At 41.2% G+C, this 22,673-nt stretch overlaps 1 pseudogene; it reads right to left on the bottom strand.

Annotated features, from left to right (window-relative positions):
* Nucleotides 1-20,540: 20,540 nt before the first annotated feature.
* Nucleotides 20,541-21,554, bottom strand: LOC125415089 (glyceraldehyde-3-phosphate dehydrogenase pseudogene; annotated as a pseudogene).
* Nucleotides 21,555-22,673: the final 1,119 nt, after the last annotated feature.

Raw genomic sequence — 22,673 nt, 5'->3', positions numbered from 1 at the left:
TGGGCTGAAATGTGCTACAGTGGTCACATTAAACATTTCCTCTTTCTTAATTGTTTATCTTAGATATCTTGTCATAATGGTGGAAGCTAGAAGTTACTTAAGTCCATATAATTTGATTTTTTTAATGGAGTATATATATAATCCTGCTTGAGAAATATATGAAAACTTATGTTGGCCACCTGGAGTTTTAGATCTAGTTACTGCAGACTGCTGCCTATCTCCAGGTCTTGGATTTCCTAAACACACGATACAAACACATACGACAGAACACGAGACTTGATTGTGATCGAGTATTTTTTTCTGATTCTTCTTCGGGATGGTCTTGCCAGTCTGCCTTCCAATTAGCAGTGCACATGGAGTGGCACATCTCCCCTGCTAAAATATCAGTGATGGACAGGTAAAATGAGGCCAGGCACTGCCAGGCCATGCAGCATTGGAAACAGCTACAGCATGCAACCTGCAACATGGACTAGGAAGCAGAGTGAAAAGCAAGGTACAAGCAGCAATAGGTCTAGAGCAGTAGTATTTCATTTAAATACATGTGAAACAATATACTTTTTAAAAAGGGAATATTTAGATATGAAGATGTTCCCCAGTTACATCTGATTGGCTGCTTATAGGGGACAGGGCTTCACTGAGTCAGTGCACCAATTTCAATCTACAAGCCTATTATCTAATAAATGTGACATTTATCTAATTTTTTTTTCCTCAGAGAAAATCCAACAGGAAACCCGTAGTTGCTGTTCATAGTAGTGTGGTGTTTCTAATAATAACCAGCAGGTTTTATTGAATGACTGACTATCGACAGGCATTATTTGATTCTCGGCCTCCCCGGATGTCACTTAAGCCCCCAGTTCTCCATTTTCCCTTTCCCAGGACTTTGGCCTTGCTCTCAGTCTACCAGTGTTGACCAAAATGGCTCCCTGATGAAAGGTTCATGTCCTGGAGTGTGGCCTGTGGGTTAGAGAGAGAGAGAGAGTTTTCTCTGAGGCTGCTGTGAGGAGGAATGGCAGAAGGACAAACAACCACAGGCAACTCATTAGAGGCCTCATACACACTTTGGAGAGGAGAAAGCTGGGACAGAGCAAGACTGAGTGATTTTCTCAGGACACAAACTGTGCACAACCAAGTAGCAGAGTGTTGTCTGTGTTTGACACAAGTCTGTATGACTCTCAAGACTGGGACTTTTTTGACTATTTCCTACCTCCTGGCGGATAGGTAAATAATCTTCATCAGGTTCGTCTTCTTATTTAGCTTCTCTAGGATCACAAATAATAGGCTCAAAGACCTTTAATTATGGTTAGAATCCACTTATGAGTGAATACATACCGTGTTCCTCTTTTTGGGTCTGGCTTACCTCACTCAGTAAAGCGTTTTCTATGTCCATCCATTTGCATGCAAAATTCAAGATGTCATTATTTTTTACCGCTGAGTAAAACTCTAATGTGTATATGTTCCACACCTTTTTTAACCATTCTTCTATTGAGGGGCACCTAGGCTGTTTCCAGGTTCTGGCTATTACAAATAGTGCTGCTATGAACATAGTTGAACAAACGCTTTTGTAGTATGTTTGGGCATCTCTAGGGTATATTCCCAAGAGAGGAATTGCTGGGTCCTGAGGGAGGTTGACTCCCAGTTTCCTGAGAAACCTCCACACTGATTTCCAAAGTGGCTGCACAAGTTTGCATTCCCACCAACAATGGATGAGTGTTCCCCTCATTCCACATCCCCTCCAGCATAGGTTATCATTGGTGTTTTTAACTTTAGCTATTCTGACAGGTGTAAGATGGTATCTCAAAGTGGTTTTGATTTGCATTTCCCTGATCGCTAAGGAGGTTGAGCATGACCTTAAGTGTCTTCTGGCCATTCGAAGTTCATCTGTTGTGAATTCTCTGTTCAGATCAGTACCCCATTTTTTAATTGGGTTAATTAGAGTTTTAGTGTCTAGTTTCTTGAGTTCTTTGTATATTCTGGAGATCAGACCTTTGTCTGATGAGGGGTTGGTGAAGATCTTCTCCCAGTCAGAAGGCAGCCTTTTTGTCTTACTGACAGTGTCCTTTGCTTTACAGAAGCTTCTCAGTTTCAGCAGGTCCCATTTATTCATTGTTTCTCTTATTGTCTGTGCTGCTGGGGTCCTACTTAGGAAGTGGCCTCCTGTGCCTATATCTTGTAGACTACTTCCCACTTTCTCTTCTATCAGGTTCAAAGTGGACAGATTATTTACCTATCCGCCAGGAGGTAGGAAATAGTCAAGAGTCCCAGGTAACCTTGGGTGCATGGGGGTGGGTGGGAGGGTTGATGGAAGGGGAGAGGGTTAGAGAGAAGGGAGTAGGGGAGGAATGGAGAAAGCTCGGTTGACCGGGATGGGGGGAAGGGAGGAAGGATGAATGTGGGATCAGGGAAGAATATATTTCAACTAAGGGAGTCATATTAGAGTTTACAGGAAACTTGATTATATATGGGATCCCAGGTCCAAGGAGAGATCCCCAGATTGTTCTCTGGACAGAGGAGGGGGTGCCTGAACCGGCCTTGGCCCGTGACCATACTGATGAATATTTTGCTTATCACCATAGATCCCTCATCTGGCGTTGGATGACGATACAGATGGAGGCCCGCGTTGGAGCACCGAACTGAGCCCCCCAAGATCCTAATGAGGAGCAAAAGGAGGAAGAAAATGACGAAGGACTGCGAGGGATACTATCACCCACTGATACAAGGGGTCGGATCTAATGAGAGTTTACCAAGGCCAGATGGACCGTGACTGAACGAGCATGTGATCCAACCAGATTCTCTGAATGTGGCCGGATTTTCTGAATGTGGCTGGCCTGCAGTCTTTCCGAGAAGCCATTGACAATGACACTGGGACTGGTTTCCTCTGCATATACTGGATTTTTGGGATCCAGTCTGTTTGGATGCTCACCTTCCTGGACCTGGAGTGAGGGGGGAGGAACTTGGACTTCCCACAGGGCAGGAGACCCTGACTTCCCTAGGGGACAAAGAGGGAGGAGGAGAGGGAGGGGGGGAGTGGGAGGGCGTTGGGAGGAGGGGCGTAAATGGAAACTTTTTATAATTTAATAAAATTACAAAAAAAAAAAAAAAAAGAAAAGAAAAGACTGGGACTTTTTTATACCAGATAGTGAGTGCACGTCCTTGACCTGGAAATGGCCACCTTTTAACCTTTGTCACCTCTTCTCTCTCTGAAACTTCAGTAAACTTACTACTAAGCAAAAGGTATCAGAGCAAATTTCAGCAATGCTGAAACTGTTGCCAGCATCTAGTTCTCTGCTTTTCTGCATTTGCCAGAAGCGAGAAGCTAGGGTCCCTTCAGCTTGGTCATTCATACTGCTTCTCCTCACACTATAGTGGGTACCTTTGGCTGCAGCATTTAGTTCAGTTAACAGTTCAGTCTGTTTCCTCCCTCCACTGCTTCTCCCAGTCTCCATTGTTCTCCGCTTGATTATGAAACAAACACTTGGCTCCACTATATTGACCCAAATATGTTGTCAGTTTACTTGTGTCCCTGAAAACTAAGTGTTTATTTAGACCAGCAACAGACAAAAACTATGTTGAGAAGCTGTAACTACAGCTAGATTACCTTTGATTGGCATGGTTTTTGATTTGGAAAATGCCAGTGTCTTTTAAATACACTATGTTGGTGATACATCATTTCATTACCTGACAAATAGTCTGTGATCTCTTTAATTCTCACTGACCCCTAATTCTAGGTAACTTGGGCATTGTGTTTATATAGCTGTATGGTGGTGCAACAAGCTGGAGCTGTATGTTTTGTTTATACAAAGATTTTTCAGTTATTGTTACCTTGGACTTCAGACTTATTTTTACTATTATTAATTTGTATTGATTAATCACCTAATTTTTATTAAACTAATTATTTAATTTTATTTCATTTATTATTATGTATTTTATTTATTTAATTAAAATACTTAGTATATTTTAATTATGTGTGAGTGGGTACACATATATAAGTATGGAGTTCAGAAGGCAGTTTTAAAAAAGCACAAAAATCCCTGTAGCATTAATTACATGTGAACCACTTAACAGGGGCACTGGGAACTGAACTTGGATCTTCTGCTAGACCAGTACATGCTCTTAACTACTGAGCCATCTTTTCAGACCTTTCCTTAATATTTAATTGCTTTATATTATAAAAATATGTGTTGGCCTCCCTAAAAAGCCCTATTTAATAACTATTTGACTATCTTCTATGAATTATTTCCAGATTTATCATAAATAGTATTATAATTTTATTAAATAACATACTAAGTATAGTCACTAATATTAATTATAAATGATGTAAAGATACTATGATTATCATAATATAAACAATATCCCAGTATCTGTATACACAACACCTCTCCTGAGTTTTGAATGATTTTCTTCTCTTTGTGTTTTTTCAAGACAGGTGTAGCTTTGGAGTCTGTCCTGGTACTTATTCTGCACTCTGTAGACTGACTGACCTTGAACTCACAGAGTTATGCCTGTCTCTGCCTTCCAAGTGCTGGGATTAAAGGCATGCACCACCACCAGTCGGCTGGATCATTTTCTTAATATGAATTCTCATAAATTAGATCATGAAAATGAACATTTTGGTAGCTCCTAAAAGTAAGAGCCAATTCTGTGCTAGTACATTGGCAAGCTTGTACCAATACCACCATTATCATCATTTGTAAGATGAAATTCTTATTTTCATTGGTAAATACAGAGCCACCCCAAAATAAAGTTTTGACTGTCTTTCCTTTTTAATTTCTCATAACTTCTCAACTTTTTACTTATTTGATTTCCACCCTAATTAAATGTAGTTATTTTTGAATGTAGACTGCCTTCCTTGAACATGAAATTCCTGGTATCCTGCTGTTTCAAGTAGAATGTTGGATATACCATCACAAATCACAAAACTGTTGACAACCCCTACTGAGTGCTATGAATTGAATTATGGCCCCAGCCCAAAGTACAGATGGTATTTGGAGACAGGACCACAGAAGATATGAACCAAACTGCCTCCATCATGGGCTTGAAAGCCATCTTATAATAAAGACAAACTAAGTTTATTCTTTATTCCTGTTTGTGATTAAATCTCTGTTTCTCAAAGATTGTGCTATGCTCCACCTGTAACCTTAATTACAAATGATTCTTTAGTGCCTGTTCCAGGAAACTGCAGCCATGTCTTTGTTTTAAAAGGTTGTTATAACCACCTGTTGTTATAACCACTTCATTCCATTCTGCTTCTGTAACCCCGCTTATCTGCCTGCCAAATCTTTAGTTTGGAAACCCCTTTCCCCAAGCTACAACAATCTTATCTTCCCCATGCCCAATGCTAACCTTTTGAAACTACCTTAGAGGGAGTGTGTTTTTGCAGCAATTGATGGGCCAAGGAATGCTGTAAAGATCACACCATGCAACATACCTCATGCAAGAGAATTTTTGAGGGTGGGTACATAAAAGTCTACCTCTGAGCAGAGATAAGAGAGAGCAAGAGGGCTGTGATGGTTTAGACTTTATATGGGGCTACAGAACATATGCATAAGTGACCATGGTGACAGTGGAGATGTGTCACATTGGTTGCTAATGATGACATATCACATTGGCCTTAAATAATTATATGGGGCTGGCACTGAGTCATTGAAGGTGGGAAGAACCTGGTTCTGGGAATGTGAAAAGTTCCTAAAAGAAAGACTGCCCATGTACATGAATAAACTATAAGCTCGTTTTAATTAATAGTTTTCTTTAATTAATTTGACCATGATGATTTGAGTCAGTGCTTGTTCTCCTTTTATTTTGGGGATTAACAGAGGAAGTTAGGGTCAGACGAGGTCACGATAGCACAATAAAATGACACTAGAGAATTTGTGCTTGATTATTTGTATGGTCCTTCTCCTTATCTTTCTGTTCCTACTCCATAGAAGCAAAACCCAAGAAAACAGGCACCTGCAAGTTCCAGATCATATCCTTATCAGTCACCAATCCTACTGCACATGATCTTGGACCTCCCAGCCTTTACAATTGTGAAAAACACTCTATTGTTTAAGTTATTCAGTTTCTGACATTGTTAGGGCAACTCAAACTAATTATACAAAAGGGTTCATCAGTCCTAACATTTGTAATGTAAATAGATAATTGGATAACTGATAGATTGGTTTATTATTTATTAAGTTTCTGTATTTTTCGCTTCATTTACTTTTCATGACAGCCTTAGAAATATATCCATTATCTAAAATAATAAACATCTACTGGGACATTTGGAGAACTCAAGACGACCTGAAAGTGATGGGTGCAGCGTGGAGGAAGTCACTGGACAGATAAGAGGACTCCAGGGCCAAAGCATGAAGGACCTTCTATGCCAAATTCATGGGCTTGGCCTTTAGCCTACTGAGGCTCCTGTTTGGAAAGTTTCAGGGAGTGGGGGAGGAATGCAATCAAATTCACATTCTAGAGATAACTCTGACAGGAATGTGGGGGTTGGAGGTAGGAATCCCAGCTAGGAGACTTACAAAAGTGAGTGTCGAAAGGAATGCAAGAATGCAAGGCATAGGCACGAAGAGTGATAAAGTTAAGGGAGGGGCTTTAGAGATTAAGAAAATAAACAGAGAGCATTAAGAAATGTCCACAGCGCTTTAGCTCATTCAACAATGTACTCCCTGTTAACTAAGCACAATGCAAAGCAGCAGGGTTAGATTTGCTAGTGTGCAAGAAACTGGTTTTGTGTTCATAGTTTATTAAACAAGATGGATATTTTCAAATTAACTACAGTCATCCCTCTGTGCTACAGAGGAGACGATGTTCAGAGCTCATTGAGGCCAATGTACTGCTAACTGGTAGACTAAGACTTAGACACAGGAATCCATCCATCTGTCAGGGCTGCTTCAGATGTCTGTCTCAAGGCATATAAGAATTATCTGGTCGCTGTTTGCCAATTTGTTTTTCAGAACATAGACTCCCATGGGACAGGTCTACCATCTGTAACTCTCTACACACAATCTGATAGCTTAATTGCTGTCATATGATTATATCAACAGTAGCACTGTTATCATTTAAATGCTTGTATATTATAATAATAAACACAAATGTCTCTTATAAAATACCACCATAAGCTGAGGGTGTATCTCAGTGATAGACCCATTGTATAGCATACACAAGGCCCTGGGTTCCATCCCCAGCACCACAGAAAAGATATCATCCAATACAAATCTTCTTGGCAAGAATGAAAGTCAAACTCTGTGTATCCTGACTGGTATCTAGCCAAAATGGTTTCTCCATTCTTGAGCTCTTCTTGTTTTTAGACAAGGTCTTGCAGGGCAGCTTTGAATTTTCAGTGTTCCTTTGTGTGGCGATTAGAGTGACATAGCACTATGCATGCTGCTTCATCAGTCATTTAGTTGAGTATCCTAAACACCTCACAGCCTTCATGTCACCATCTCTAGTCAAGATTTCTGTGATGAACTTAAAAGGGAAGAGAGAAGATCCTGTAAAAATTGGACAAAACATTCTTTGTTTGTGCCGTCACATAAGACTTTACTAAAGGATGGCAGGGTGCTTGACTCTAATACAGTTGCATCACCAAACCCACCCCAGTATGAGTGACAGCTCACAAGATCTAGGAAACCTGGAACCACACTGCACAGCCTGCAGGCAGCTCAACAAGTTGGGGAGTATCCTTCCATATGCTTTAGTTGCTCTAAACCTCTTCCATGCAGCTGGACTGGTTTCTGCTTCTTCTAAGCAGATATTCTGGTTTCAGAGTCTTCTTTGCAGGTTTTCTCCTCTAAGCGTCTTTGCAGCTCAGTTTCATTTCTGTCTGGGAGGGATGCTCAGCTCTTATTGTTTACTCTGGCAGAAGCCGCCTAGTGAATCTGATCAGTTTCAGGGACTTCCTGAACTTTTTTTAACCTTCCTGCTCAAGGAGCTTCCCTGCAGGATGAAAATGTTTCAGTCTCAGAAGAAACTGTTACACACACACACACCCAAAAAAAACTGTTACAAAAAACTAGAATGCATTAAAAATTACATGTTCATCAAAAAGTAATGCAAAGAGTTAAAATATAAGCCATAAAATAGGAGAACATACTTGTAATGTATACCAGTTTTAACAGAACCAGTATGCAAAATATATTAAGAATATTAAAAACAAATGAGAAAGTCAGGCTACATAATAGAAAAATGGGCAAAGATGAATGTTCCTCACAGAAAATGAAGTCCATAGGAATAATGGAATATTAAAAGTGCTCAGTCAATTATAGAAATTAAATCAGAATCAGATACAAGCATATTCTTAAATTTTTGGCAAAACTCAAAATGACAAGAAATATCACATAGGGCCAGGCGATAGTGATTTAGAAACTCATTTGCTTGATGATAAAAATGAGGCAACAAAGTCTTTGCTGTGACATTACTGAATGCAGGTGGATATTCCATGGACCTTTGAGAGAATCCTTTTTATACAGATTAGGAAAATGAACAAGAATGGCCACAACAACATTTTCATGATTACCAAAACCCAGAAATAAGTGAAAAGCTTAGTATATGGAATATTTATGGTATGCATCACTATACAGCAAGGAAATAAATATTCAGTTCCATGCAGCAATGTGATAAATTTTACAATGTCAAGAGGAAAATCATAAATATAGTACAGCAGAGTTCCATTTCAGGAATAGATAAAACTGATATGTGTGGTTTAGGAATTCATCCACAGACAATAAGTGTATAATGAAAAGCAAGGAAATTATTACCATAAAAAGTCACTGGCCACTTCTGGGAGCAGTGAATGTTATAGGTGAGGGATAAGAGGGGACTTCTCTAGATAGCATGCATCAGACTGGACAGATACATCCTATACATTTATCTGCATAACAGATTTTAAAATTTAAGACAATTTTTAAAACTACCAAAACTTCAGTCATTTCTGAGACACAGATGATAATAAAAGAGATAGATTTTACTGAACATACTCTGGATATTTATAATAAGAAGTAAACTTGTACTCTTGTTATTTACATGTTATTAGCTCTGAAGTTCGTCAGTACCAAAACCTTGTGGCTAACACCCAGCATCTGAAAACAGTATTAAATTTGCATCCCCTGTTCCTACTAGACCACAATACAATGGCAGTGCTTTCATTATAAACAAGAATGGATCAAGACAAAAATTAAAGCACCTCAGAGAATCTGAGGAAAACTTGAGAAAATCAAGTGGCCTAGTTTCTGTAATGGACAGTCGGCAGTTTGTGATCTATCCAAATTTGAAATTCGTTATTTCAGCCTTTATCACTGTCTTTCAAAGATTGATGTGTCTGGAAATTTTTTTTGGAAAATATGGGTTCAGGGACTAGAGAGATGGCTCATCAGTTAAGAGCACTTGCTACTCTTGCAGAAGACCTGGATTTGGTTCCCAGCAACCATGTGGTGGCTCAAACTACTTGATGCCTTCTTCAAGCTTAAGGACAGCATGCATACATAAATGTTGGAAGCTATAGATCGCTGGTCCCTTGACTTTCTTTGCCTGCAGCTGCTCTGAGCATGAGACCTTGATAGCAGGCTGGTGAGATCCACAACTGAAAGATCCTGAGAGCTGGGTGTGGCTAAGGATCCTTATATGAGCTTCCTCTGAGCACAAAAAATGGGGACATTGACATTCTTGTATCAAGGATGACCCATGTCCGTGTGTCTCTCTGTCTGTCTCTGTGTTTGTATGTTTTTAAGTCTCCAGCTTAGTTCTTGGCTTGTGTACGGTCCCGTAGTGGCATGGGAGATAGAGGACCATCAGTTTTTATATATAATACAGTACAGACATAGTACAGGACAATTTCGGGTTTTTACTCATATACATGTTATACATAGGAATATGCAGGCAAAGCACTTGTACACTTAAATAAATCTGAAAGTGTGTGTGCTGGCTAGTTTTATGTCAACTTGACTCAAGCTATAGAGAAGCAAATCTCAGTTGAGAAAAATGTGCCCACTGACCTGACCTGTGGACAAGCCTGTTCTACATTTTCTTGATCAGTTATTGATGTGGGAGGGCCTGGTCCATTGCAGGTGGTGCCACCCCTACTCAGGTGGTTCTGAATTGTATTAGAAAGGAGGCTGAGCAGGTCATGAGAAACAGTCCAGTTAGCAGTATTCTTCCATGGCTTCTGTTTCAGTTTTTGCTTTCAGATTCTTGCCTTGAGTTGCTGTCCTAATGTCCTTCAATGATGGACTGTGTTGTGAAACTGTAAATGAAAATAATCCCTTTCTTCAACAAGTTGCTTTTGGTCATGGTATTTTATTACAGTAGTAGAAATTCTAAGACAGAAATCGGCACCAGGAGTACAGTGTATAAGAAAGCAGGCTGAACAAGCAGCACTTCTCCACAACTGTGGTGGTTTGAAAGAAAATGTCACTATTAGGAGGTGTGGCCTTGCTGGAGGAAGTGTATTGCTGTGAAGCAGGATTTGAGGTCTCTTCTGCTCAAGCTTCACTCGGGGTGACACAGAGAGTTCACTTCCTGTTGCCTTCTGTTCAAGCCGCATCAGTCTGCCAATTGCCATTCTCCCAGCCATGATGATAATGGACTAAACCTCTGAACTGTAAGCTGCCACTTCATTAAATGTTTTGCTTTATAAGCATTGCCATGGTCAAGGTGTCTCTTCACAGAAAACCAAAACCCTAACTAAGACAATGGCCTATACAATAGTTCCTGCCTCTTGGTTCCTACTTTGAGCTCCTTTCTGGTGCCCTCAGTGATAGAGTATGATGAGAGTTGTAAGATGAAACAAACCCTTTCATTCCCAAGTTGCTTTTGGTCGTGGTGTATTGTCATAGCAACAGAAACGCTAAGTAAGACAGTATGTAAGTTACAATTATTAGTATCTCAAAGCAGTGTCAGGGCCTTGTTGATCTGTTGTTTTGAATTAATAGAATAGTATTGGGTTTTAAAATACACACACACACACAAAACAACTCATATAGGATATTTTAGCAGGTGTGTTTTATTTTATCATCCTTTATGTGTGTATGCATTCACGTTGTGTGTGCATGCATATGTGTGTGTGTAGTTTAGAGGAAGACTTGCAGGGGTGGGTTCTCTCCTTCCATCATGTGGGTTCTATCAGATTGTCGGATTTGATAGCAAGGACCTTCACCCATTGAGTCATCTCACTGTCCCTAAGCCCATTGCCATATGGAATTACTGAAGGGAAGTAACTTATAACAGAAAAGGTTTATTCCAAGTCACACCTTTGGAAGTCTCAAATCATAACTGGTCGGATAGGTAGCAAAGAGAGAAACAGAAAAGGCCGGTGATTCTGTGTTAGTCCCACTCTATCACAGGGTGGTCAAGGCAGGAGGTGAAGGCAGGAACCTGGAGGTAGGGACTGAAGAAGGGCCTGTAAAAGAGCGCTGCTTACCGGCTTGCTTCCCAAGGCTTGCTCAGCCTGATTTCTTAGACATTTTGGGACCAACTGCCTAGGAGTGTCATAACCCACAGTAGCCTGGGACCTCCCACGTCAACCACTAATTAAGAAAGTGAACCACAGAATTTCCATCAGGCCAGTCTGGTGAGAGTATTTTATGATTGAGGTTCCTTCTTCCCAAATGACTATAGCTTGTGTCAAGTTGACATAAAATTAGCCAGCACAGTCCAACTCTTTACTTGAAGAAATTATCCTAAGTGACAGAAGGACCTCCTACAGTGATCTACATATTAAAGGTTACGCCACTTTCCTATAATGCACCCTAGGAACACACACCCTCTTGGAAACACTCAGATGTGAATACATACATACATACATACATACACACATACATACATACAAACAAGGATTCCAACCGTTCCAAAGATATCTAGAAAGAAGGTTCTGTATATGTCAGGGGGAAATTTTAACAGCTGCTGTGTATTAAATGTGGTTCCTCCCAAGGTTCATATGCTGCAGTCTTGATCCCATTATAATGGTATCTCTATGTGGTAGGAGCATTTAGAAGTGGAAACTGATTAGTCATCGGGGAAAATATCCTTGGAATGGATTAATGTCCATCTTTCAGAAATATGTTTTGTTCCTTGGTATGGGATTGGTTATTACAAGAATGGGTTAGTTAAAGAAGTTCGGGTCTTCAGCTACCTTTTTCTCTTACCTATTACTTTCTCTCTCTGTCTGTCTCTGTTAGTCTCACTGTCTCTGTCTCTCTCTTTCTTTCTCCCTACCCCCTCCTTTCTGTCTGTCTGTCTTGTCTTGTCTTGTCTTGTCTTGTCTTGTCTTGTCTTGTCTTATCTTGTCTTGTCTTGTCTTGGGTTTCTATTGCTGCAAAGAGACACCCATAACCATGACAACTCTTATAAAGGAAAACATTTCATTGGGGCTGGATTACAGTTCAGAGACTTAGTCCATTGTCATTGTCAGAAGCATGACACACAGGAAGACATGGTGCTGGAGAAGAGCCTGAGAGTTCTACATCCTGATCGACAGGCAGAAAGAAAATGGAGAGCCATGGGCCTGGCTTGAACATTTGAACCCCAAATCCCACTCTCAGTGACACTTCCTCCAACAAGTCCATACCTCCTAAGCCACTCCCTAAGTATTCAAATATGAATCTATGAGTGATTTTCATTATATCTATCTACCTACCTATCTCCCTTCCTCTATTATTCCCTCCTTTTCTCCCCGCTCATCATGAAGCCCTTGGGAAAAGTTTTGCTGGTAATAGCCCTTTGTTTTCCTGAACTGCATCCAGGACTTGAGCTAATAAACCTCTTTCCTTTATAAAGTATCCAGTCTCAGGAATTTTGTTATAGTAGCATAAAGTATACATGCTTCAATCCCTGTCAAAACAGTAGGCTGTGATTTGTAGTGGGTGGTTGTGGTCATTCACAATGACTTAGAATAAGAAAAATAGCTTTTCTAGGAAAAAATTATCATTAATCTCATTTCAATTTGAAGAGAATTGTTCAGTTTAATAAATACAGAAAATGCTATAGGTGTAGCCTATGTTTTAATAAAGTCCAGATACTAGTGTAATTAATAGCTTAATAATCTTTTTAAACTGTCAGGTTATTGAACTTGGAAAATCAGCCCCACGGATCTCTAATCTTTAGCTTGTCCATTTTAAGCCTTGATTGATGTGTGGATAAAGACAGGAAAAATTGGATAAACAGCTGATATATTGCATCACAGGATCTGAATCACTAGGATTTAAACATGTTCTAAAATAAGGATAAACAAAATTAGAATGAATAAACTAAAAGAAGTTAAACAATATTGGATGGCTCACCCTGCCATTAGTGTAGTTGTAAAGACCTACAATTTAACTAAGTCCAACATGGACATGAAACAGTTGTGTGATATAGCCCTTTAAAAGCTAATAGGATTTTTGGGTGCCTTCCACAAGCCTAATGTTCTTATCAAGTAAGTGTTGGTCTTGAGGTGTTCTGCAACTATGAAAAATAGTAGAACCCTCCTCAGTTTGGAGTACCTCATCAATAAAGGAGTTAAAGACAGACTAGAGTTAGGGGTGCTTTGGAGACCCTCCTGAAAATAATACAGGCTGTTGTCACAGCTGGGTTTTTTTTTCCAGAATTATAAGATCTATTGCTGAAGATACCATACTCTTTCATAAGAGGACACAGAGAGGTCAAGTTGGTTCTGAACAGGATGCTCCCTTTATGGAAACTAGTTTTCATAGTGTTGGAAAGTCCTATACAAGCTGCTGGGTGGGGAAGTCATTAATAGTTTTATTCACCTGTGAACCCCATGAGCTACAACACTAACCACAGTGATAAAATATGCCCATGAGTGCAATACTGGCATGAATGTTATGGGGGAGCCAATGACGTTCTGCTGGGACTTAAGATCCACAGAAGGACACAAATGCCTAGTACTGCAGATCTGGTCAAGAACTCATAGTTAGAGAGTTCATGGTTCTCTGGGGTGAACCTACTCCAATTATTCTGCTAAATAGACATAGGATAAAATTACCCTCTAAATCTGTTTATCACTGTATCCATAGATTAGAGCAACTCTCAAATATCATCTGAGAATTTTTTTTATGCAACGAATGGCAGTTAACACAGAAACAATAGACATAAGTGCACAGAATGAGTATCTTTGGAGTGCTTGGTCATAAACATCTTTATCACCTTGCCCCACCCAGAAGGCTCTGGGACTGTAGGTAGGAGGGACTAGGAAGACTGTAAGAGTCAGTGGTCATGGAGAACAGGATCATTGCATGAATGAACTCACAGCAGCTGTGATTGCCTGTACACGACTTGCATAAAATCAAGACAGCCAGCATTCTAGCACAGAAGGGGCAGGGGCTTGTGAACCCTCTCCACTACCCGAGGAACCACTGGCAATGATGAATTTGGAATGAGGGAGTATTGGTATTCTTTAATAGTGTGGCTGCTGGTAGGTTCAGTGGATGGTCCCATACCCATGAGTATATGGGTATCACCAATTAGATATAGCGGGCACTCTTTCTAAAAGAAGGAAAAAAGGTAAAGAGGACATTAAGTGGAAAGATAGTAGATAAGTGGGCGATGGATATAGGAGGTGTTGGCATTAGGGAGAAAAGTTGTGATATGAAAATGATCAAAATATATTTCATGAAATTCTCAACATATTTAAGTACAAAACATTCTAGAAAAATATTCTATAAGTCTGATTGATTGATTTGAACTTCTGTCATTTTTGGAGAGCTGGAATGTTGCAAATTATCTTGAGCTATTTTGACCTCATAAATAGCCGTTTAAGATAACCTTAAATGGACCCCAAAGGGAGTGGCACTACTAGGAAGTGTGACTTTGTTGAAGTGGCTGTGGCTTTGTTGGAGGAAGTATGTCATTGTGGGGGTGGGCTTTGAGGTCTCATATATGCTCAAGATACACCCAATGTCTCAGTTCACTTCCTGTTGTCTGTGAGATGTAGAACTCTCAGATACCTCTCCAGCACCATGTCTGCCTGCATGTTGCTATATCTGACAAGGGTGATAATGGAACTGTAAGCCTCCATGTCAATTAAATGATTTCCTTTATAAGAGTTGCTATGGAATGGGCGAAGCTGGAAAAATATCATCCTGAGTGAGGTAACCCAGACTGAGAAAGACAAGCATAGCATGCATTCATTCATAAGTGAATATTAGTTATAAAATGATGGATAACTATGCTACAATCCACAGACCCAGAGAGTTCAGGGCAGGACACCCAGATCTCCTTGGGAAGAGGAAATAGAGGAGATTTATGTGAGTGGACTGAGGGCAGGTGGGATGGAAACATGAGGAATCAGGTTGGGAGGGCAAGGAGGGGGAAGAGTGCTGAGGGAGACTGTTGGGGGGCATTTGGGAGTCAGATGGAAGTCTGGAGCAGGGGAATCTCCCAGGAGTCTATGGGGAGGGCCCTAGCTTAGCCCTAACTTAGCAATAGTGGATAAGTGGCTTGAACTGTGACCAGATTGGTACCTGGTGCAATTGTCTTCAGGGAGGTGTCATCCAACAACTGGTGGAGGAAGATGCAGAGATCCATTGCCAAATATTAGGTGGACTTCTGGAATCCTACAGAGTAGGAGGTGAAAGGAGTGTTGAAGCCAGAGGGATCAAGGACACCATGGGAAGGCTCATACAACAAGCTAACCTGGGCTCAGAGACTGAACTGAGAACCAGGGAGCCTGCATGGGACTGACCTAGGCACTCTGCATCTATGCTACAATTGTATAGCTTGGTCCTTTTGTGGGACTCCTAACAGTGGGAACAAGGTCTATTCCTGACCCCTTTACTTTAGGGACCCTATTCCTCATATTGGGTTGCCTGGCCTGGCCTCAATGGGGAGGTGCTTAGTCTTACTGCAACTTGATATACCATGTTGTATTGATACTCATAGAAGACCACCCTTTTCTGGATGAAGAGGGAAGAGGAGGAGACTGGGGGCGAGGAGGGTGGAACAGGGGAGGAACTGGCTGGGGAGGATGTGGGGATGCTCTGGTTGGGATATAAAATAAACAGATGAAAAAAGTTGATGTGGTCATGGTGCCTCTTCCCAGACATGACATAACATCCCTTTGATTATTAGATATATCTCTTTGGAATGTACAAATAGACCTTGAACTCCTAACCCAAAGACTAAGAATGCCATTGGGTAATATCTGAGATGTCTTGATGTCTCTGAATTACTCTATATAGTCTGACTGATTTTCAATATATTTTTAAGGTATTTTGATCGGGACTTTCTAAGTTCTGCCACCATAACAACTTCATGAAACTGTACCACATTGTAATATGGTATTTGAGATAGCCTGAACCTGTATTCCTGGGCTGGGCTATGGTTGATCATATTTAGTTACAGAATAAACTCAATCTGAAACAAAGAAAGAAAGAAAGAAAGAAAGGAAGGAAGGAAGGAAGGAAGGAAGGAAGGAAGGAAGGAGAGATACACTCTTAGAATAAGAGAGTTGTATATTTGAATAGAGACCAAAAGAAGGTTGTTTCATTGACTGGCTGGCAGATCACTTCTGAATTTTCTAACACAGCAGAATTAAGATGAAATTCAGAGTGATGAACTTTAAATTAAGACAATTTCTATCAAAGTCAATGAAATGTACAATAGTCTTCCTTTTAAAATAGCAAGCAAAAGAGTTTCAAAGAGAAGGAAGATTATATGCAAAGGGCTGGGGGTAAGGAAATAATGGAACCTCACAGGCAAAATCCAGCAGAGGCCTCAGAGGCAGCCAGTCCTGCAGCCAGCCTGCGTTACAGCACTACATAGGTCTAAGACTTGGGGAAGTTATGAGTTATGTAACCTCTCTGAGTTTCAGTTTCCTTATTTGTAAAGTAGGAAAAATAATGGTAATATTTGCATCTCACGGGCCTTTTTGCTGTTGTTGGTGGTAGTTTGTTTGAGAATCGGTTTTATGTAATGTAGGCTAGCCTCAAATTCAATACTGAGCTAATAATGAACTTGAACTTCTGATTCTATTGTCTCCACCTTCAAAATTCCGAGATGACAAGCCCACACCATCATGCCTATTTCGTGCAATGCTGGGGACTGGAGCCATAATATCTTGCATTCTAGGCCAACAATCTACCAAATGAATTGCGCCCCCGATCTCACAAGGCATTTCTGTGACTAATAAAGGAAAGCTGTTATTGGTAACTTTTTATTGCTCCAGAGGCAGTAGGGAGGGCCTGGGAGAATGGAACCCACAAATGAGGAGGAGTAAAGTCTCATGCAATAGCCACCTTCCTTCAAAGCATAAGTCAGGTTATGCTCTGAAGGTTAAGAAGAGTCACCCGAGAGCAATGGCGTACAATCACAAGGGCAAGTTGCACGTGGCAGAAAAGCTGCATGTGGTAGAAATAGGTTTTTTTTTTCATAGAGTCATATAAACAAATAGCAATAACCAGTTGTAATCAATAATCTGAAGTAAACTCACTCCAATCCACTACACCTGGGAAGGGCACGAAAGCATGATCCAAGAACAATTTCATGGTATTGAAAAAACTAAGGTCACAAGACTCTTGTCTTGGGATCCTGGAGTTTAATCACAAGGACTCAGAAATCTCATTTGACTCTCTGTCTGGACCATGTTCTGACAGGTAACCATTAAGGAACTCAGTTCATTCAATGGGACCTTGAATCTGAGACCTATGAGGCATCAAGCCGTGGGGACAGAACTTTGACTTCCTATCCCAATGAACTGCTTATGTCGAACGACTGTGTGAGAAGAGGGGGCTGATGAATCAAAGACAAAATGGACTACTTCTAGTTGTCTCGAATATCTGGTGCATTGTGCTTCTATCCCCTGCCAGAGCATGAAAAACAAGGCTGGCAAAGATACATCATTATGACTTGGGCTGTTCATTTTGACACTGCCAGTAGACCAGTAGACAAGGTTTATTATCCAGAGCTAGGAAGATAGGATGGACTGAATAGAACAAATTGATGATTAGTTTGGGTTGATGACTGGGATTGGTGACATATGCCACCGCACCCTGCTTATGTAGTACTGAGGATTAAATCCATGGATTTGTGCATGCTAAGTAAACCCTCTATCAAGGGGTTACATCCCATGTCTTATCATTTTCATTTAGTCATTAAAAAAACTTTTTGATGCACTGACCATTTGTAAGATGAAGACTAAGCTGGTTTTCATCGAGGCAGGAGGGAGAAGGGATAAGAAGATGTACTACAAGTTAAATGACTTTCCAGCATACTCTTAGAAATGTATTCAGAACTGTGCTAAATCAGATCTTGTAGATGAAGAACCCAGCCCTTTCATCTGATGCTATTTAACTAATTAGCTCCTCTGACCTTGCTGTTGACTATACTGAAGGAAATCAGTAGTTTTTGACGTGGCTCCGAGCTGCAATGAGTGAAATATCTAAGTCTTGAGGCCTTGGATAACTGAGAAAAGGGATCTGTCCTTCCAGAGGACAGAACATTGTAATTCTATAGGCCTAGAGTTGGATTCTACATGTGGGTCTTGCTACTTTGGCCAAGATGACTTATCCTGGAAAAGTCTGGAGACAATGCAAAAGTTTATTTAGTTTTTGGATACAACAAGTAGAAGGTAGTTAAAAACCAGATGTTTGTCAGTAGTGCTTCTAGTCATCTTTACTGCAACTTTTTCTGTGTTTAATTTTTAATATGTTATAGATTGACAGTAACATCCTCTGTTACTGTTGAGTGACTCGCACTGGTTTCAGTGCCATGATCTGAATAACAACATCATTCTCCTTGTAGTGATGATTGTTGTCAAATATTGCTTTAACCAGGCAAAGATGTATTACATTTGTTTATGCTGCATTTGTTTTACGATGTAAGAATGTGTGTTTAATTGTGTAAAGATGTGTTGTATCTGTTTCACCTTTCCTGCCTAAGGTACCTGATTGGTCTAATAAAAAGCTGAATTGTCCAATAGCTAGGCAAGAGAGGGATATGCATGGCTGGCATGCAGTTAATAATAGAAGGAGAAATGTAGGCTAGAGAGGAGAAGAAGGAAGAATGAGAGAAGGAAGAGGAGAGAAGGAGGAACATGCCTTTGACAAGAAGCCAGGCAGGCATAGAGAAACAGTGAAAGGAAAATATACCAAAGTAAGATAGATAATAAACTCCGAGGCAAAAGGCAAAACAAACAAACAAACAAACAAACAAAAAAACAAGAGAGAGAGGTTAAGTTTTTTGTTTGTTTGTTTTTTTGTTGTTGTTTTTTTTTTGTTTTTTAAAAAAAGCTATCCAGAAACATGCCTAAGCTAGGCTGAGCATTCAAAACTAAGAGTCTCCATGTCATGATTTGGGAGCTGGTGGTGGCCCAAAAGAAGAAGCCTGGTAGAGATGATGCTCATGTTGCCGCTTACCAGATGGCCAGTTTAAAACCCCAGAGGCATGTATAAATTCAGGCTCCCATGAGCTCATCCATGTGTTACTCTCCCCAGAGTATCATCCACTACCCTTGGAGGGTTTAGGAACCTGAGATTGTCTAGTGTGTTTCTACAAGACAAGGAATGGGCCTGATTCCTGGGGCCATAGCAATCTGAGGACGTACTGATGAGGGACTAGCAGAGAGAAAGGTCAAGGAGCAGAGCTTAGTAAAGAAGTGGGACTGAGCACCTCATCATGCTGGCAACTGGAAGATGGGCAAGGATGACTCTAGAAAGAAAGAGGGTAGGCACTCATTTTGGAATTCCCTACCCAAAGTATGGAGAATCTGGGTGTTGATGCATCCTTACACCCGTAGTTGCCAGCCGTTTGGGAGGACATACACTCCTCTTCTTTCCCAGATATCAAGGCGGAGTTGGCTCTATTGGTAGAACAAACTGTAGGCAGGGACGAGAACAGTCTGCAGTCAGATGAACTGGGAGTCCACAGTCAGATGAACTGGGAGTCTGGCGGCAGAAGTTCGACTATAGTTTGCCTCCATCTATAATCCCATCAGACCCAGTGTTTCCTAATTGTCTCATGCTTGGTGTAGCTGGAGTGTGTCCCTCAAGGATTTATGTGTCCTCTTAGTCAATTTTCTGTCACTGTGACAAAACACCTGTCAAAAGGGAGGGAGGATTTATTTGGGTTCATATCTCAGCCCATGGCTGGCTTGCTCCAGTCCTGTGGATCTGAAGCAAAGCTAAACTATCATGGTTGGGAGCATGCGGTGGAGCAAACCTGCTTGCCTTGCATAATCCCAAACACAGAGACAGAAAGAAGGGACTGGAAATCCTTCACACATACTCCTGTACTGACCTCCTACCTCTTTCCTAACTGTCTACATCACCCCACAATAAGCAACCAATAATCAACCAAAGGATTGATCTATTCATTAGGTCACATAACCGTTCCCTTCAGGTGATGTCTGACCACTGGTTTTTTTTTTCTTTTTTTATGGGTGCAGTGAACTATATTGATGGTACTCAAGAGTAGGGCTCTCTAAGCCCCTCCTGTTATTTTGGAGGTCTGGGATGGAAACTGTGAGGAAGATGCTCAGTGTCAAGGTCTGAGTTAGGACAGGGACTGTTCAGCAGTCGAAGGCCTCTCTCTTGCTGTGTCTTTGCTGGGATGGGTGGTCCAGGGCGGGCTCTTACTCCTTGGAGGCCATGTAGGCCATGAGGTCCACCACTCTGTTGCTGTAGCCGAACTCATTGTCGTAACAGGAAATGATCTTTAAAAGTTGTCCTTGAGAGAAATGCCAGCCCCAGCATCAAAGGGGGAAGAGTGGGCATCACTATTAAAGTTACAGGAGACACCCTAGTTCTCAGTGTAGCCCTGAATGCCCTTTAGTGGGCCCTCGGATGCCTGCTTCACCACCTTCTTGATGTCTTCATACTCGGCAGCTTTCTCCAGGCGGCATGTCAGATCCATGATGTACACATTGGGGGGTAGGAACACAGAAGGCCATGCCCGTGAGCTTCCCATTCAGCTCTGGGATGACTTTGCCCACAACCTTGGAAGCACCAGTGGATGCAGGGATGATGTTCTGGGTAGCACCACGGCCACCATGCCCCAGTTTCCCAGAGGGGTTATCCACAGTCTTCTGGGTAGCTGTGATGGCATGGACTGTGGTTATGAGTCCTTCCACAATGCCACAGTTGTCATGGATGACCTTGACCATGGGGGATAAGCAGTTGGTGGTGCAGGAAGCATTGCTGACAATCTTGAGGGAATTGTCCTACTTGTCACGGTTCACACCCATCACAAACATGGGAGCATCCGCAGAAGGCGCAGCAATGATGACCTTTTTGACCCAACCCTTCAAGTGGGCCCCAGCCTTCTCCATGGTGGTGAAGACACCGGTTGACTCCACAACATACTCTGCACCGGCATCATCCCATTTGATGTTGGCGGGATCTTGCTCCTGAAAGACGGTGATGACCTTCCTGTTGATGACAAGCTTCCCATTCTCAGCCTTAACTGTGCCTTTGAACTCCTCCTGGGTGGAGTCATACTGGAATATGTAGGCTATGTAGTTGAGGTCAGTGAAGGGGTCGCTGATGGCTGGCAACGATGTCCACTTTGCCAGAATTGAAGGCAGCCGTGGCAACCAGGCATTCAATACAATCAAATCTGTTCACTATGGGCTTCACCATCGTGTCTCAGGAACGAGGCTGGTACAGCACAAAAGATGCTGCTGTCTCTAGAACAGGGAGGAGCAGACCCACTTCTTCATTGAAGCAGAGTGGATATGATGACCAATAGGAGACCTGTACAACTTGGAAAGAGCATCATTGCTTTGTGAATGTATGGGGAAAAACACAAGGAACTATAAAGCCTTCCAGAGAGCTCATGAGCCCTTCTTCTCCCCAAGATTCCAATCACATGACAGCCTTTCCCATAACTTCAGTTTCAACATTTGGGATCTGATGGACCTCAATCTCCTCTCCTCTACCTTGTTTTAAAATGCCTGGGATTCCAGTTTCTTTGTAAGATAGGTGACCAGGTCCTGATCTTGCCTGATGGCCTATTTAGAATGAATGGACTCCTGGAATGGTCATAAAGTGTGTTTCTCAGGCAGGGACTAACATGTATCCTTTTCAGTAACATTAGGCACACTTTTAGTTTTACTTTTAAGGATCCAGACTTGTGCTTTATTTGGCATAATCATAGATTATGTGGAAAAAATATATTCTTCCTTCTTGAGGTCCTAACAGGAATGGCACAATACGCGTTTAATCGCCACCAGAGGTGCTGTGAGTGATTTATTGATTTCACATTATAATAACTCCTCAGGTTACCCTGTTTCTCAGTATTTCATTTACAGACTCAATGACTAGAGAAAAACCATTGGTAAATAAAAGGGATAATAAAAATCAGAACACACACACACACACACACACACACACACACACACACTGAATGCTTGAGAAAATTCAATCATAATCCCTTATCATAATAGCTAAATTAAATATTCCAGTTCTGTCAAGGATCAAAACTTTGTTCTATCTTAAGTTGCAGCCCACAGTAGGTCTTGTTTGTTTTTAAGTGAGTCTTGGCCTGCTGACCCAGATTGACCGCTTTTCCCTGCATGGTGTCCTTTGGAAAAAGACACCAGAACTCTTTGTGGGAGAGAGTTGTTCGGCAATTGCTCTGGTATAAAGGGTTACATGTGCTTTGTGGCTCAGAGGAAAGCGTGGGAGCCTTTTCCTCAGAAAACACCCATAGAAGCAAGATTTCGTTCATAGTTTTTGAGATGCTCACATATTCCTCCA

The sequence above is a fragment of the Myodes glareolus genome, chromosome 19 (assembly GCF_982192425.1).
Source record: "Myodes glareolus chromosome 19, mMyoGla1.1, whole genome shotgun sequence".
NCBI lineage: Eukaryota > Metazoa > Chordata > Mammalia > Rodentia > Cricetidae > Myodes > Myodes glareolus.
The sequence above is the reverse complement of the archived record's forward strand: the minus strand, read 5'-3'. Positions and strand labels throughout refer to the sequence as shown.